The sequence below is a fragment of the Euprymna scolopes genome, chromosome 19 (genome assembly GCF_053919585.1).
Source record: "Euprymna scolopes isolate OS-2025 chromosome 19, ASM5391958v1, whole genome shotgun sequence".
NCBI lineage: Eukaryota > Metazoa > Mollusca > Cephalopoda > Sepiida > Sepiolidae > Euprymna > Euprymna scolopes.
Window position 1 is genome coordinate 16,661,964 of NC_136500.1, and position 15,772 is coordinate 16,677,735.

Genomic DNA, 15,772 nt, shown 5'->3' on the forward strand with positions numbered 1-15,772 from the left:
TCATAGCTAGTCATAGCTTGCAGTATCTGTCGGAACAGATGCTACACTTTGATCTTGTCCCGAAGGCCAAGAATTGTTTGTTTTATGCTTCTTTAATTGTTTGTTCCCTAAATTCATAATTCAGTTTTATCAGTATTAGATTGTATATTGGTTTAAAATTACTTAATTTTACATATAATATTTATATTTTATATTGAATAAAGTTTCATTATTAATCGAATTGGGTGTCTTTATTTTCTTTTTTAACATGTTTTAATGCTCTTTTTTAAAATGCCGTCATATAGTATCGACAGTAACAGTTCGACAAATCTTACCTACATTGCCTAAAGGCATTTTTCAGTTAACAGGCCTTCTATATCTCGGTGGCAGTGACAAAACGCAGTGGAACCCTCTGTTGAGGAGCGGTGAACGGATCAGCGACTGAGATGTTTGTATTTATTAAATAAAAATGTTATTACTTTTATTAAGCCCAAACAAAGTATATTGCCATTGTGACGTACGGAGATACTACGAACTAGTGTTTAAATTTTAGATGAAGCAAGGTTTGTTCATATTACATTTAAATTTCTTCATGTTGGGACAGTCGGGAAACATGGATAATGGAGGGAATTACAAAGGCAAGCGGTTCGATAAAAGAAGCTATTAGAATAGAAAGTTTCCCTGTACCTGAGGTGGTTAACAGTTAACACTGATCTTGGCCTTTTAGTTAGTGTAACATGGCCGTTACTTTTTAGTTTAGTAATTCATAAAAATAAGAACAAAGTGTAATACCTGTTTTGTTTCTACGCTTAGTCTATTTTGTCTTTGGTCAGTGAAAAAAAATCTTCCTACACCGAGGCAATTTTAATTTTTGTTCACATGCAGAGTGCATTTTTTTGGGGGGGTGGGGACTAGGTTTTCTTCTCATTAAAAACCGACCTTGTGTCTAACTTTGCTCTCATGTGTAGGTAATTAAATGGGAAGAGCCACCGGCCAGAAGAAAGTTGTCGTCGTCATCCTCGTTTTTTTTTTTTTTTTTTTTTTTTTTTAAGAAAAAAGACAAAGCTCTAATTACGAGAATAATTCCAAAAGTAAGGTCTCCTATTTTTTAACTGACCCCCTCCCCCCCCCAAAAAAAACCCTCAAACGTTGAAGAGTTACGAAGACGGTAGTGGCTCCATTAAAACAAGCGATCTTTTGTGCTCCAGAATTTGTTTCTCTACATTGTCACTACGATTCTTTATGAACTTCTGTCAGCAATGAACGATGTCCTGGTCATAAAAGTCCGGAGACTGCTTTGTCACTCACATCTCTGTCACCACTCTGAAATCGACAAACCCATCTCGTTACTGTGCGTACATTCAATAGCGCCAGTGAATGTTGGTCGGTTCTTGGGAAGATCTCTATCGTTCCGGTAATTATAGAAACAACTGGACCTATGAAAAAGAATTCCAAAAACTACCTGGCAAATATACCCGATGAACCAAGTGCAAGAGAGATTCAAACAATTGCACTTAAAGGAACGGTAAGAATCTTAAAAAGATCTCTTGGTTAGAATGTATAAGATAGCGGATGAAATTTTAGCATCATGTAAGATGTCCCATCTCCAATTTTTTTTTAACATAGGAGTCATGACTTATAAAGGCCCGGAGGCCACTCGACGATAAGAGTTAATTAGTGTACAGTAGTTAATGGAAAATCTCGTAGTAATCGTTAATAGTGGAAATTTGGTAAATTGGATTACTTAAGGGGACCGCTCATCAAGAATTTGTTTACATTAGACTTGAAGACTACTAAATTGTAATCAGCTGGAAAGCAGACAAACGGAAGAGAGTTCCACAGGCGTGCAGTTCTAAGAAAGAAGCTTTGTTCATGGAATTTACGTTTAGGTTTAGGCACAGATAAGGAGTGAGGGATAGTGGTTCAGCTAGACGACTGTTTTTCGTAAAAGTTTGACAGGGGGGGCATAGATTAGCACTCAGACGAGCACTTGCCATGAAAATTACGATGAAGCAGAGACAGGTTCGCTTGAACCAAATGATAAGAAACTTTAAAAACGGAAGAAACTAATTTTTATCTGTTATTGTTCTGTCATGTCATCTTAGCGCTATAAGAAAGAATTAGGTTACAGTTTAGTTTTAAAATTTTATGCACTCCGTCCGGACAACTGGATGAATAAAAAACATTTTCAATTACGACCTAAAACATTAAAATTGCCATGTTTTTCAGTGAAAGATAGAAATATGAAAAATGGTTGTTACACTAACAACTAAAATCGTATTTTTTTTCCGAATAAGTTTAAAATATGTGAAAACAAATAAAAATTAAAAACTACATATGCTTCACTGAATTTCGTTAGTTTCATATAAAGATTAGCCGGTCACCACCACTTACACCGTTACGGGATCGTTCACAAGGGACACTTACGAAGGAACGCCGGTTTCGGTTTTCTGTACTTTGTAGTTGCTTAAAAAAACCTCGAATGGAACTTTACTGTGCCTTTCCGTTCTATGCTTCCTATTGGGTAAAACGCACCACGGAATTAACCGACAGCGACATTCCCACAAATATTAATTCTTATCCCACGCTTACTTTTACGTTGCCTAATTACCATTTTTTCCCAACATTTTTATACTAAATTTTTTTAAATTTTTTTTTATAAAATTAACATTTAAAACATCATTTCCTTTTTATTTCGTTTTGTAGTTGCTTAAAAAAACTGGAATGGAATTTTAACGTGGACAACCGAATCGAAGAGTTATTAATGCCATTCATTTTTCGCTTTTGCCTGTGTTTTTTTGTTTTTGTTTTTCCGAACAAATTCATCATTTTTTACCCTTATTCTGGCCTTTTGTTTTTCCGATTTCTTTTTAAGCAGGTCTGACGTTTGTTCGTTGTTTCTTTTCTGTTTTGGTTTTTCCGATTTCTTTAAGAATTTAACATCGTTTTTTTATTATTTAAACAGGTTTATTACTTCGCTTATTCTTTACTTCACCCCCCCCTTACACAAACACACACCTCCAAAACCCCAGGCAACGCCGGGTACCCCCGCTAGTATATATATATATATATATATATATATATATTACTTGGTTGCTATCAGCTAGAATCGAAACTAAAACACAACTATCCAACGTAATTCCTTAGTCTCTGAACTACGCCTATATATATATATATATATATATATATATATATATATATATATATATATATATATAGTGCAAAATTTTCTTGAAAATTCAAAAACTCATGTTTTCTTTTTATAACCTTCGTTTATTTCCTGGATTTTTCCATTACAGCTGTTTCATTAATGAGTTGGCAATTTTACGATTAATGTTTCCGTAAAAATATCCTGTCCCCACCAACTTCTTCAGATGTTTATCCATTAGAATTTTATAACAAATGGTATATTTTTAACATGATGGACATCGTATTCGGGTAAAAAGATTTCCACAGCCATGCTTCCTCACTTCTTCCATCTTTTGGTGTTACGTAAAGATAGTTTTCCGTTTTAACCCGTACTTTCGTATTTTTATTTTTTATTTCTTAATTATTCATTTTTGTTTTAATTTTCCCTGTTTTTCTTATTTGTTTTTTTTTAATTATCATATAATTTTATATAATTTTATTCCTATATTTATGCGCGTTTATTTTAATATTGTTTTTTAGTTTAGTGTTTGAATTCGTATTATATTACCCGATGCAGGGGATGTCAGTCTCGTGGTATCATTTTTTATCTAGGATTATCTCCCTTGCATTTTTTCCTAATCTGCTCTAGTGCGTGAAATTAAATATTTGTTTGTGTGCAAACAACCATGGATTACATCTAGTCTTTTGTTTAAAACAAAAATTTATATATATATATATATATATATATATATATATATATATATATATATATATATATATATATATATATATATATATATATGTATATATATATATGTATATATATATGTATATGTATCTACCTATCTATCTATCTATCTATCTATCTATATATATATATATATATATATATATATATATATATATATATATATATATATATACGTTTCGAATGAATTAAATTATTTACGAAAGTGCATTTTTTACCTAAATGCGAGTTTGGAATAATTTCCCCTTTAACCAATTTGAAACCCCCACATGGGGAGCGGTATACATATTGTTTTTACAATACAATTATCCACTGACATGTGTTTCGTCTACAACTCATCAGAATGGCTAAATCCAGCGAGATTCGAAATCGGGACCCCACGGTAATGAGCCTGAACTATTTATCCGCTGGTTCATCTCGCCGACTTTTTGGATATATCGCGATTTATTTAGATGTTATTTTTTAATTATAATTTTTTTTTATGATACGTTTTTGAATGAATTCAATTATTTACGAAAGTGCATTTTTACCTAAATGCGTGTTTGGAATAATTTTCCCTTTAACCAATTTGCATCCCCTCATACACGCGCGCGCGCACACACACACATATATATCATCTCTTTTTAAAAGATAGAATCACCCGATCGTCGAAGACAAGATCCAAACACACACACACACACACACACACACACACACACACACACACACACACACACACACACACACACACACACTATATATATATATATATATATATATATATATATATATATATATATATATATATATATATATATATATATATAACTACACGTGTCATCCTTTTTATTTAAATATTGAATCACCCGATCGTCGAAATCAAGATGCAAGCCAGCAAGCAAGGTCCAAAGACTTTTATAATTACATAGATAATATGAAAGTAAAGATGAAAGAAACCGATGCTAATTATATTTTGCTAGCAGGACTACCCGGTGTTGCTCGGAGGCAAACGTTTAACATATTTCTATGAAAACTTCCATCTCTCTACCTCTCTCTATCTTTCTCTCATCTCCCGTTTTCTGCGCTCCCTAATCTCTTCTTCTCTCTATACACACACCCATATTTATACACAACTCTTCATCATTCCTGAAAGTATATATTTTTTTCAAATTAGTACATAATAGTAACACTGAAAACACGATCCCACGAAATTTAACCTCGAGAGAATGAATAAATTTTTTTCTAAATTTGAGATATTATTCACATAGAGCTATGCCGATCAAGAGTATAAAGCTTTGTAGGTGTTTCTTCTGTAGTTAATTTTTTTTTAGCTGGATTGACACACACCTACAAGTACCATTTATATAACCTTAATACGATAGCGTGTGTGTTATTTTGGGTGTCACGCTTACATCTGTTTTCTTCTGAATGACTGTCATTTAATTGTTACGACCTTCCATTTCTTGTAATAAATAATTTTATCAAGAATTCTTCATAAGTTTTGGTTTCGGTTTTGATCATAGCTGAAGGAACTCAGGCTATATAAGCATATATATTTTTCTTCGTAAGTTTGGGGTTTCGGTTTCGATTCACGCTGATGCACACAAGTCAAATATATATATATATACTTTTAAAATTTTTTTGCTGCTAGTGCAGTGCTCTTATACAGGGTTCTACATGGAATTTTTTTGTGTTTCTTATTGTTTTCACATTGTTTCGAAACATTCTAAATGGAATAAGTTTATATACTATTTATTTTATAAGGAAAATGCCCTCTCATAACAATATACACTTATGTAGACGATACATACAATTACATGAAAACGTAGACGACTTGATCTGTCATATATACGGCTAGTGTTCATTTTTTATATACTGAGAAGGTATGATTAAAGAAAGTTGGAAGGTTCTACTAATTGAGCCACATTCTGCTAGCAACCGATCAGAAACCAAAATTGCGCCATAAAATTATTGAATCTTTTAGCATTTCCGCACATAATTTTTTCGCATCAACACGAGAAAGGTCTTTTGCTCTTTACCTGCAAAATTTTCAAGTCCAAGACTTATACAGAACAGCTACCCACCGAAAACTATTCATCCCCAGGACTTGTACAGGATAGCTATCTATCGGAAATTCTTCTGAAATTAAAGATAGTTTTCAGTTCAAGACATATATATATATATATATATATATATATATATATATATATATATATATATATATATATATAATTTAAAGGGGTTAGAACAGTAGTCTAAAGAGCAGAGTGTATTTTAATGTGATAGTAAAATTACTAATTTAATTAAAACATAAAAAAGAACAGTGCCCGTTGTAATTCAGATATATAATAAGCTCGATAGGAAAATATCCTAGAGCTACTTTAATATTTAGTAATGTGATTGATAATTTAAAATTCTAATTAGAATTAAAAATTAAAAATCTGTTTCATAAGAAGGAACAACAACAAAGTCAATAATTTGTACGATCGTTTCGGAAACGATGTTTTTATTGTGATAGACATTAAGCCACAGACAATAATTTTGACATATAGTTTTTTTAAACAAAGTCTCCTCATCAGAAAAAGTATTGGGTGTTTTTTTAATATGTAAAAGACACCATAAATAAACCTAGCAATTTTTAAGTAAGGCAGATGTATCTGGAAAAAATTAGAATAAAAAAGAAAATATTTACTTGATAAGAAAAGTAATATGGGTTGGGAATAAAAAATAGAATAAAATTATAAATCTGAATTTCGTTTAAATATAAGGTTATATAATAATATGTTTATATAAAAGTTAAGAATTATATATATATACACACACACATAAATACATATATATATACATATATATATATATATATATATATATACACGCACACACACACACACACACACACACACACACACACACACACACACACACACACACATATATATGAATAAATATTTACCTTTTAATTGTTCGCCTTTTGAAAACCGTAATTATCGTCAAAGCATTTATTTGGATGTTGATTGTTGCTTATAAATGTACGAAATGTTGAATTTTCAAAAAGAACGCCAATTAAACATTTTTTAGCAGTTAGAATATGTTAGGAAACGCCTAATTTAAAATTAAGCAAATATTTATAAAAAAGGGGAGATAATCTTATTTTTCTAATTAAATAATCAAAGGGAGATAATTAGTGTTTATTTTATTTAGATTATAAAATATTATATTTTGAACTTATTGAATTTAGTATTTTTAATACTTTATTAATTTATTTATTGAAATTGATAAATATAGTATAGGTTAAGCTTAAATATATATTTAAACAATATATAATAATGGTAAATATATCAGATAAACTAATATTAATAATAATATTGATGATAAAAATTTTATTAATAAGGGTATCAACTTAAATTTAAAGTTTGAATATTAATAAGTAACATTTTTAATGACTTATGGTGGTTTATATTTGTTAAATTTAAACCAATGTTTATGGCTGCATGAGGATATAAGCTCCTCTCTTGAATTTAGGAGGGTGGTTCTATTTTTGATATCGTCATATTTTAAAATCTTTAGGGTCTCTTGTGTACAAAGTGCACAGAATCTATCTCCTGGTGTATATCCTTTATATGATTCTATTATTTGCCATTTCAAATTGAAGGAAATATTCTTATCTTTGAGTCGCCAAATATGTTTCGATAGAGTGGTTTGGTTCAACAGGGAGTGGTTTTTAAAGGAATGCTTATCGGTTGAAATTCTATGCTTAATAAGTCCAGATGTGGAACCAAACGATCGTACAAATTATTGACTTTGTTGTTGTTCCTTCTTATGAAACAGATTTTTTAATTTTTAATTCTAATTAGAATTTTAAATTATCAATCACATTACTAAATATATATATATATATATATATATATATATATATATATATATATATATATATATATATATATATATATATGTGTTGTTTATCTGTTTAGTTACACATGTTTCGGTTACCGAATCGTATTTACGATCCAGTAACTTCGTCACATTTTACAGAAATGGTTATTATGATTCGGAAAAATGATATCAGAAGAAGCACGAAAAAAAAGAGGGGGGCGGAGATCGACAATAGTTAAGTTTTGAGGTTTAAAGAACATTAGTCAGTTGTGAGGGGAGTTTAGGAAGTTCAGTTGGGCGCGGATAGAAATATAGGGATATAGGGGGAAGGAAGGAGATAAAGAGAGTAGAATCTAATAATACCGTAGTACGTTTAACGTACGTATGTACGTACGTGTGTTACGGTTTCCAGACTATAAATTATTCAATCGGAGAATAGAAAGTGATAAAATACTACGAACATTCAATTATTAGTATATAGATCACTAATTCGTAGTATGTTACCTTCTATCCTCCTTTTTGAATAAATATGATCCACTGAAGATACAATGTAAAAAACAAACAACAAAAAACAAAAAACAAATAAAAAATAATGTCGCTTTTGGGCCGTACGTGAAGCTAAAATATACTTGCTTGGTTTTCTGGCTAGAATACCAGGGTAGTACCTGTTCTCTCTTAAAATGGTATAATTATATCGTGGGGTTTCCGTTAGCGCCATTATGTCACAATTTGATGCGACTAAAATGTCGATGACATTTTAATCGCATCAAATTGTGACATAATATTGACCGATGTTAAGAACAGATTAAGTAAAAATTCAAAATTACCGATTTTGGCAAAATATCATGTTTTTTGGAAATAGAATTTACTCATAGGAAAGGATTTATTACGATGAATCAATCGAGATACATTGAAAAAATACTATTAAATTTTTGAATGGGGGGGGGGGAGTGCAAGAAACGCTCTACACTGGTAGAAAATGATATTAATAAAATTATACACACAGAATCTGAAATAATAGACGATAAATTATACCGAGAAATTATAGGAAGTCTTATCTATTTAATGGCTGCACCGAGACCCGACATATGCTATACAGTAACAAAACTGTCACAAAAATTATCAAGACCGACAATGAAGGATTTAAACAGAGCTAAACAAGTCCTTCGTTATTTAAAAGGAACTAAGGAACAGAATTTATTATTTAGAAAATCCAAAAATCCCCTAAAATTAGAAGGATTTTCAGATTGGGGAAACGACGGAGATCGAAAAGTATATCTGGATATTGTTTCAGACTATCAGAAAATGGGCCTATTATTTCATGGAAATCTAAAAAGCAACAGATTGTATCTCATTCTACGTGTGAAGCGTTCCAGGAAGCACTCTACTTTAAAAATATCCTAAAGACTATTTTAGAGCCAGAATTAACTAAAAGCCCCGTAGTAATCAATTGTGATAATCCAGTATAGTCTTAGCACAGAACACGATAATCAACCAAAGATCTAAGCATATAGATAAAAAATACCACTCCATAAAAAACGAGGTGAAAAAGGAATCCATTATTTTGAATTACATATCATCAGAACAAAATATCGCTGATGTATTCACGAAATCCGCAATAAAAATAAAGTTAAAACGTTTTGCCTTAAAACTTGTTAGGGGATTTGACTTTGAATAACTTTTCGCGGGCCTGTGTGTGTGTGTATGTCTATATATAAATTTCTATATATTGAAAAATTCCCTGGACAAGACGTTAAACTGCATCTATTGTGTTTGTATTAACACTTTAACCTACTAATGCGTACTCGTGGAAAAACCCCCAAAACATGAAAAAAAAAAAAAAACTTTTTTGAAAACATTTTCTTAATAAATTATCTTTTTGACAAATACTTTTTGTTCTGAAACTAAATATGGCTTCCAACTCAAGAACTGTCTACTGAGAACCAGTCACTCCCAGGACTTGTATAGAACAACTAACAATCGGAAACTGTTCTGTAACTAAACATGGCATCCAATTCAAGAAGTTATGCGCCCAGTGTGAGAATTTATTTCGATGGATCCGAATCCAAATTCGAATTGTGGCAAGTGAAATTTCTAGGATATCTACGAATCCAAAAGCTACACAAAGTACTTCAGGCACAACCTGAAAACAGAACCCACCCCGTCTTTATTGAAAAGAACGCGATTGTCTTTGCGGAATTAATACAGTGCTTAGATGACCGAACTCTATCACTGGTAATGAGAGAAGCCCTGGACGATGGCTGCAAAGCATTGAACATATTAGAGAGAGCATTATTTATCGAAATGAAAAACCTAAATTATCTCTTTATATTCTGAACTGATCTCTCTAAAACGAATGAAAGCCGAAACAATTACAGATTATATTATAAGAGTCGAAACCTATACAAATTCTTTAAAAATGTCTGGTGAAGTTATTAGCAACAGTTTGTAATCTCCATGGCTCTCAAAAGGTTACCGAGTGATTTTAAGCCATTTACCACCGTGATAACACAGAAAGAAAAACCCATGACTTTTATTTAATTCAAGGTGACACTCAGGAGTTACGAGGAAACTGAGAAAATGATCACAGCAAAAAAAAACAAAAACAAAAACAAAAAAAAAACAAAAAACAAAAACGAATCCACAAATATCATGAAATTTAAAAATGCACACATAAAACACCCAAATCGAATTATACCCATGCCGGGAATAAAAACCGCAATTTTGCTCAAAACAATTTTTCTCCTAAGAAAAGTACGAAAATTATTTGCTATAATTGTGGGCAACCTAATCACAAGAGTTTCCAATGTAGGTACAGGACTTTCAATGGAGACTCCATTAAAAATGTGGAGAGCTCCGTTATCGAACATACATTCTCATTTTTATGTACGTTTAACGCTTCAGCAAACAGCAATAATTTTCTTGTCGATTGTGGTGCAACAGCAAATGTGATTACAAAAGAATCTGATTTTATCAATTTTGATCCCAACTTTAAGCCACAAAATCATTTTGTAGAACTTACAGTCGAGTGAATGATATCGTTTTGAAAAGATGTGATGCTAAAATCTCGCTAAAGAACAATAAAGGTGAACTATGTTTCTGTATTCTAGAAAACGCTCTTCTAATCCCGAAATTTAAACAAAATATATTTTCTGTACAAGCTGCCATTAAACAAGGTGCAAATATAAACTTTAGCCCCAATAAATCAAAACTGGTGTACCCGAATGGAACTGTATTCGATATTAAAGAAAATGGAAGACTATATTATAATATTATATTTCCCCGGAAATTATCATTAAAATCACATTAAATATTTTTTTGCTATTATATTTTTTGTAAAAATATTGAATAAACAATTCTTAATTCAATAATAATATCGTTAGTTCGAAATATTATTTTTTTTCTAGTTATATTGATTTTATTAACGCGGACTTTAGGGTTTTTTTTTCGTAATGTTATTGAAATATTAAAAACAAAATTGGTACTTGTGCACTACTATGACGGAATCACTTTTTTGGTTTTCAGTCGGGACATGGGGAGAGTGCATAGCAGGGGCAGACAAATGAAATTTCAGGACCGACTCGAAAATATATGCCCTTTTTTTTTTATTGATGAGTGCTTTTTTTTTTGAGAAAGTTTTTTTTTAAAATAAATATAAAAAAACTCATAGGAATAGAAAATGTTCTTTTAACAAAATAGATAATTTTTATTTTTTAATACAACATGAGCATAATTTTTTTAAAATCAGTTTTTATAAGTTTCTTATATTTATTTTAATTCCAAAAATGTGTTACAAAACTCTATGTTCATGTTATATAAAAAATAAAAAATATATATTTTGTAAAAAAATCTATTTTATGTTATTATAAAGTTCTTATATTTATTACCCCCCCCCACAAAAAACAAAACAACAAAAGACACATTTATTTTTGATTCGGTCCCGAAATTGTATTTGTATGCCCCTGTTGTGCACTGTCCTCATGCCCCAACTGAAAACATAAAAAGGTGATTCCATCCTAATAGTGCACAAGTGCCATAAATTTTAATTGTTAACATCAACGATGTTTTATTTTCATAAAAAAAGCAAACATAAATTTTTTAGTATAACTATAACTTTAATAAAGGTGTTTTTGTTTACATAAAATAATACATTTTTACTAAGATGAAACAAATAATATGTCCATTATATTCTTTGATGAAAATTTAATTTAAATTGGTTGATTTCTTGAATTTTAGTGAATTTCGGCTGGTGCGTCCATCGCTATTCTGTCCCTCTATTCTAGTCTCCAATCTAATAAGTTCCGAACTGCTAGCTAAGCTCCAACCCCTGTCCCATTGTCGCAATGTTGCACCCCTGTGTCTGTTTTACGAGTATTTTAATAGAATGGGATGTGTACTGATGAATTCATCGCACTTGTTCCCCCCTTAACGTACATATCCCCGACAAACTCATCTAGCAACAAAATTCCACCCCTTCAGTTTAGAGGTCACTAGAGCAGTTTAGAAGTCACTAGAGGTTGGAAAGCCTTCTACTCCAATAGTTTCTTCTTTCGGACTGTAAGACTTTTGAATCCCCCCACCTCCTGTTTTATGTTTTTCTGACTTTACTAACATGCAAAAGTTTAAATGTAATGTTAACCGACGTCTCGCTCATCTCTTTGCATAGTCCCCAGCAGACACGGTCCCAAATAATAGCCCTTTATGTCCAAGTGGCAATATGCTTTGTTCGCTGTGAACAAGATAAAATCAAACGTCTTGCTTGCTGACCGGTTCATCCGCATAACTAGCAGCTCTGAAGCGCACGTGTTTGTACCCGGGACGGAAGGATAGATTTATAAAGGCCATAAAAGCAAGTACGAGAGGTTAGAGGTCAAGTCAGATTGAGTTATCAGTGGATAACGTCCCCACCCAAAGAGTCCACCGGTCGTCGTCATTGGGAGTTTTTTAAAAAAGGGTATAATGACTGAATCGAAAAGGGACCAGAAGGAATAATATTTTTATGGTCGTCTTATGATTGTCTCCAGTTTCCTTTGGCCCTCTCGTTAGCAACCAGCGTTCCTTTTCCGGTGTTATGTGTTCGGTCGATGGTCAGCAAACGCCTGATCTATCCTACATCTCATCTGCAAACAGCCAATTCTACCTTAGTTACCGCTCGAACAAAATCTACCCCGGATAGAAATATGATGATGAAGACGAATAGTTTATTTCGTTTACATATTAGATTGATGTTTATGGGAGCAGAGTGAGAGAGTTGGATGATTGATACATACGTATTATATTTGCATAAATATGTATACAAGTGCATTACGGGAATGAGAAAACATAAGACAGCAAACGCAGAAGAAGAAGAAGAAGAAGAAGAAGAAGAAGAAGAGAGAGAGAGAGAGAGAGAGAGAGAGAGAGAGAGAGAGCGGATGATGGCGACAGGAAGAGGACGAGGAGGAGGAAAATGAAGCAATTTTTATGAAATATTGCCAGTAAAAATGAAAATCCAATTAGTTTAATATATAATGAATTCGCGTGGGAATCAGAGAAATAGAAACGAGAGAAAGCAAAGAGAGATGGCATTGGTGATATTTATTGGCTATATTTCTACCAATATTTTCTTTAATTTTCGATTCTTGAGAGATTATCAAGGGTCTTCCTGTAATGCTTATGGCAACCATGTTTTTTTTTGTTCTAATTGAAAAGAATAGCACTTTGTTTTGAATCAAAAACGCTTTAAAATATGCTAAAACAGAAATAAACTTACTCAGATAGGAAGAACAGCAACTAATGTTGCCTTTAAAAACAATTTTTTTTTGTCGCATTTATTTTTACCGTGTTTTTCGTTCTCTAAAAATAGAGGACTGTTTTTATTACGCGTGCATTGTACAGATTGATGTAGAAAACGCCGTGTAATTTCCACTGGGTTCCGATATTAAATAAATAATACTAGGATCCACGATGAAATGTCAAAAGCTGAAAAGAAGTATGAGAGAGAGAAAATAGTGAAAAAGAAAGAAAAAAAGCAAAGAAAAAGAAAAATGAAAGCGAATGGAAATGAAAAAAAAAAAAAGAAAGGAAAAAAGCAAAGAAAAAGAAAAATGAAAGCGAATGGAAAAAGAAAAGAAAATTACAAAAAATATAAAAAGGAATAGAAAGTGAAAAGAAAAGGAAAGAAAAAGAAAAAAGAAAAAGGGAAAAGAAGAAGATAAAGAAAGGCAAAAAAAAAGAAAAGCGAACAGAAAGAGAAAGGAAAACGCAAGAAAAAGGTAAAAGAAAGAATAAAAAATAAGTGAAAAGAGAAAAAAGATAAATGAAATAAAAGAGAAAGGAAAAAGAAAGAGAAAAGAAAAAAAAGAAAGAAAAAAGGAAAACGGAACGACAATGAAAGAGAAAGAGAAATGAAAGAGAAAGGAAAAGAAAGAAAAAGGTAAAAGAAAGAAAAAGGAAAATCGGAAAGAAGAAAAAGAAATGAAAAAGAAAGAAAAACGAAAAAGAGAAAAGAAAAAGAAAAAAGAAAGAAAAAGAAAAAGACAGAAAAAGAAACTGAAAAGAAAAGGAAAAAAGGACAAGAAAGGAAATGGTAAGAAAAAAGAAAAAGCTAGAAAAAATAATTAAGAAAAAGAAAAGAAAAAAATAAAGTGAAAAGAAAAAGAAAGACAAAATAAATAGAAAGAAAAAGGAAAAATAAATCGAAAGAAAAAAGAAAAGAAAAAGAAATAGAAAAGACAAAGACAAAACAGAAAAAGCAAATGAAAGAAAGAAGGAAGAAAAATCAACGTAAAAAAAATCAAGAATGCAATGCAGAAGAAAAAAGGAAAGCGAAAAAGTTGTGTAAAGGAAAAGTGAAAGAAAGGAAAATAAAAAATGATATATATATATATATATATATATATATATATATATATATATATATATATATATAGAGAGAGAGAGAGAGAGAGAGAGAGAGAGAGAGAGAGAGAGGGAGAGAGAGACAGGAACACGGTTGAAGGATTAATAGAAGAGGAATTGGAGAAGAGGAAGTGCTAGAAAAATAAAAACTAAAAAAAAAAAAAAAAAGAAAGAACAAAAAGGAGAAAGAATAGAATACGCTTATCAATTTCATAAACATTTAGCGGCGAATAAACTCAAAGGACGCTTTACACAATTGTAGATTCAGTTCTTTCTTTTGCTCAACTTTCTTATCCTAAGATGAACTTTAATGTTGACGACATTAAGAAAAAACAAAACTATGAGAAGAAATAAACTCTTGTCCGTTTTCCCCTTTCACCGTAAAAGAGAAATATGACATATAGGAAGTTAATCACTTGACCAGCGCGACGAGACATTTTGTGTTGTTTGCCATTATGTTAATGGCCAACACATATTCGTCATTTACGGCCTACATCGCTCTGCACCGAGACTCGCAGGTGAAAGTGGCCATTTGGAAGAAGAAGAAGAAGAAGAAGAAGAAGAAAACTTTGAACATAGGACCCCATTCGCACTTTTCATGGTAGTCACGTCAATCTTCGGCCTAATAACGCGTTAGTGTATTACAATTTAGAGGAAATTGAAATTTTATTTATAGACCCAGCGAATAGATACTAAAAAAAAATGATAGGATCTATTAATATTTATAGAGGTAAGGGGACTTGTTAACACACACACACACACACACACACACACACACACACACACACACACACACACACACACACACACACACACACACACACACACACACATATGTACGGACAAAAGTAATGTCTCCTATTTTTTATACCGTCCAAAGGAACCAGATAGGGATTGCAAATTGCATTGTTATGATGACTGAACATGCACGCATGACTTGAAAGTTCCATCTCTCTGTTGTAGATATTTACGGCGTGAGACTCTAAGAAAGAAAACCATGTCATGGACATGTAGAAAAAAATTGAACTGATCAATATTCACTGGCGCCTGTTTATTGTTTACGAAGCCAATGCAGTTGATGTCACCACAGTTAGGAGATGAGTCCGTTGATTTTAGATTAGCGACAGAGATGTGAGCAACAAAGCGCGCTATGGACTTTTACGACCGAGACTTGAAAAGAGGCCG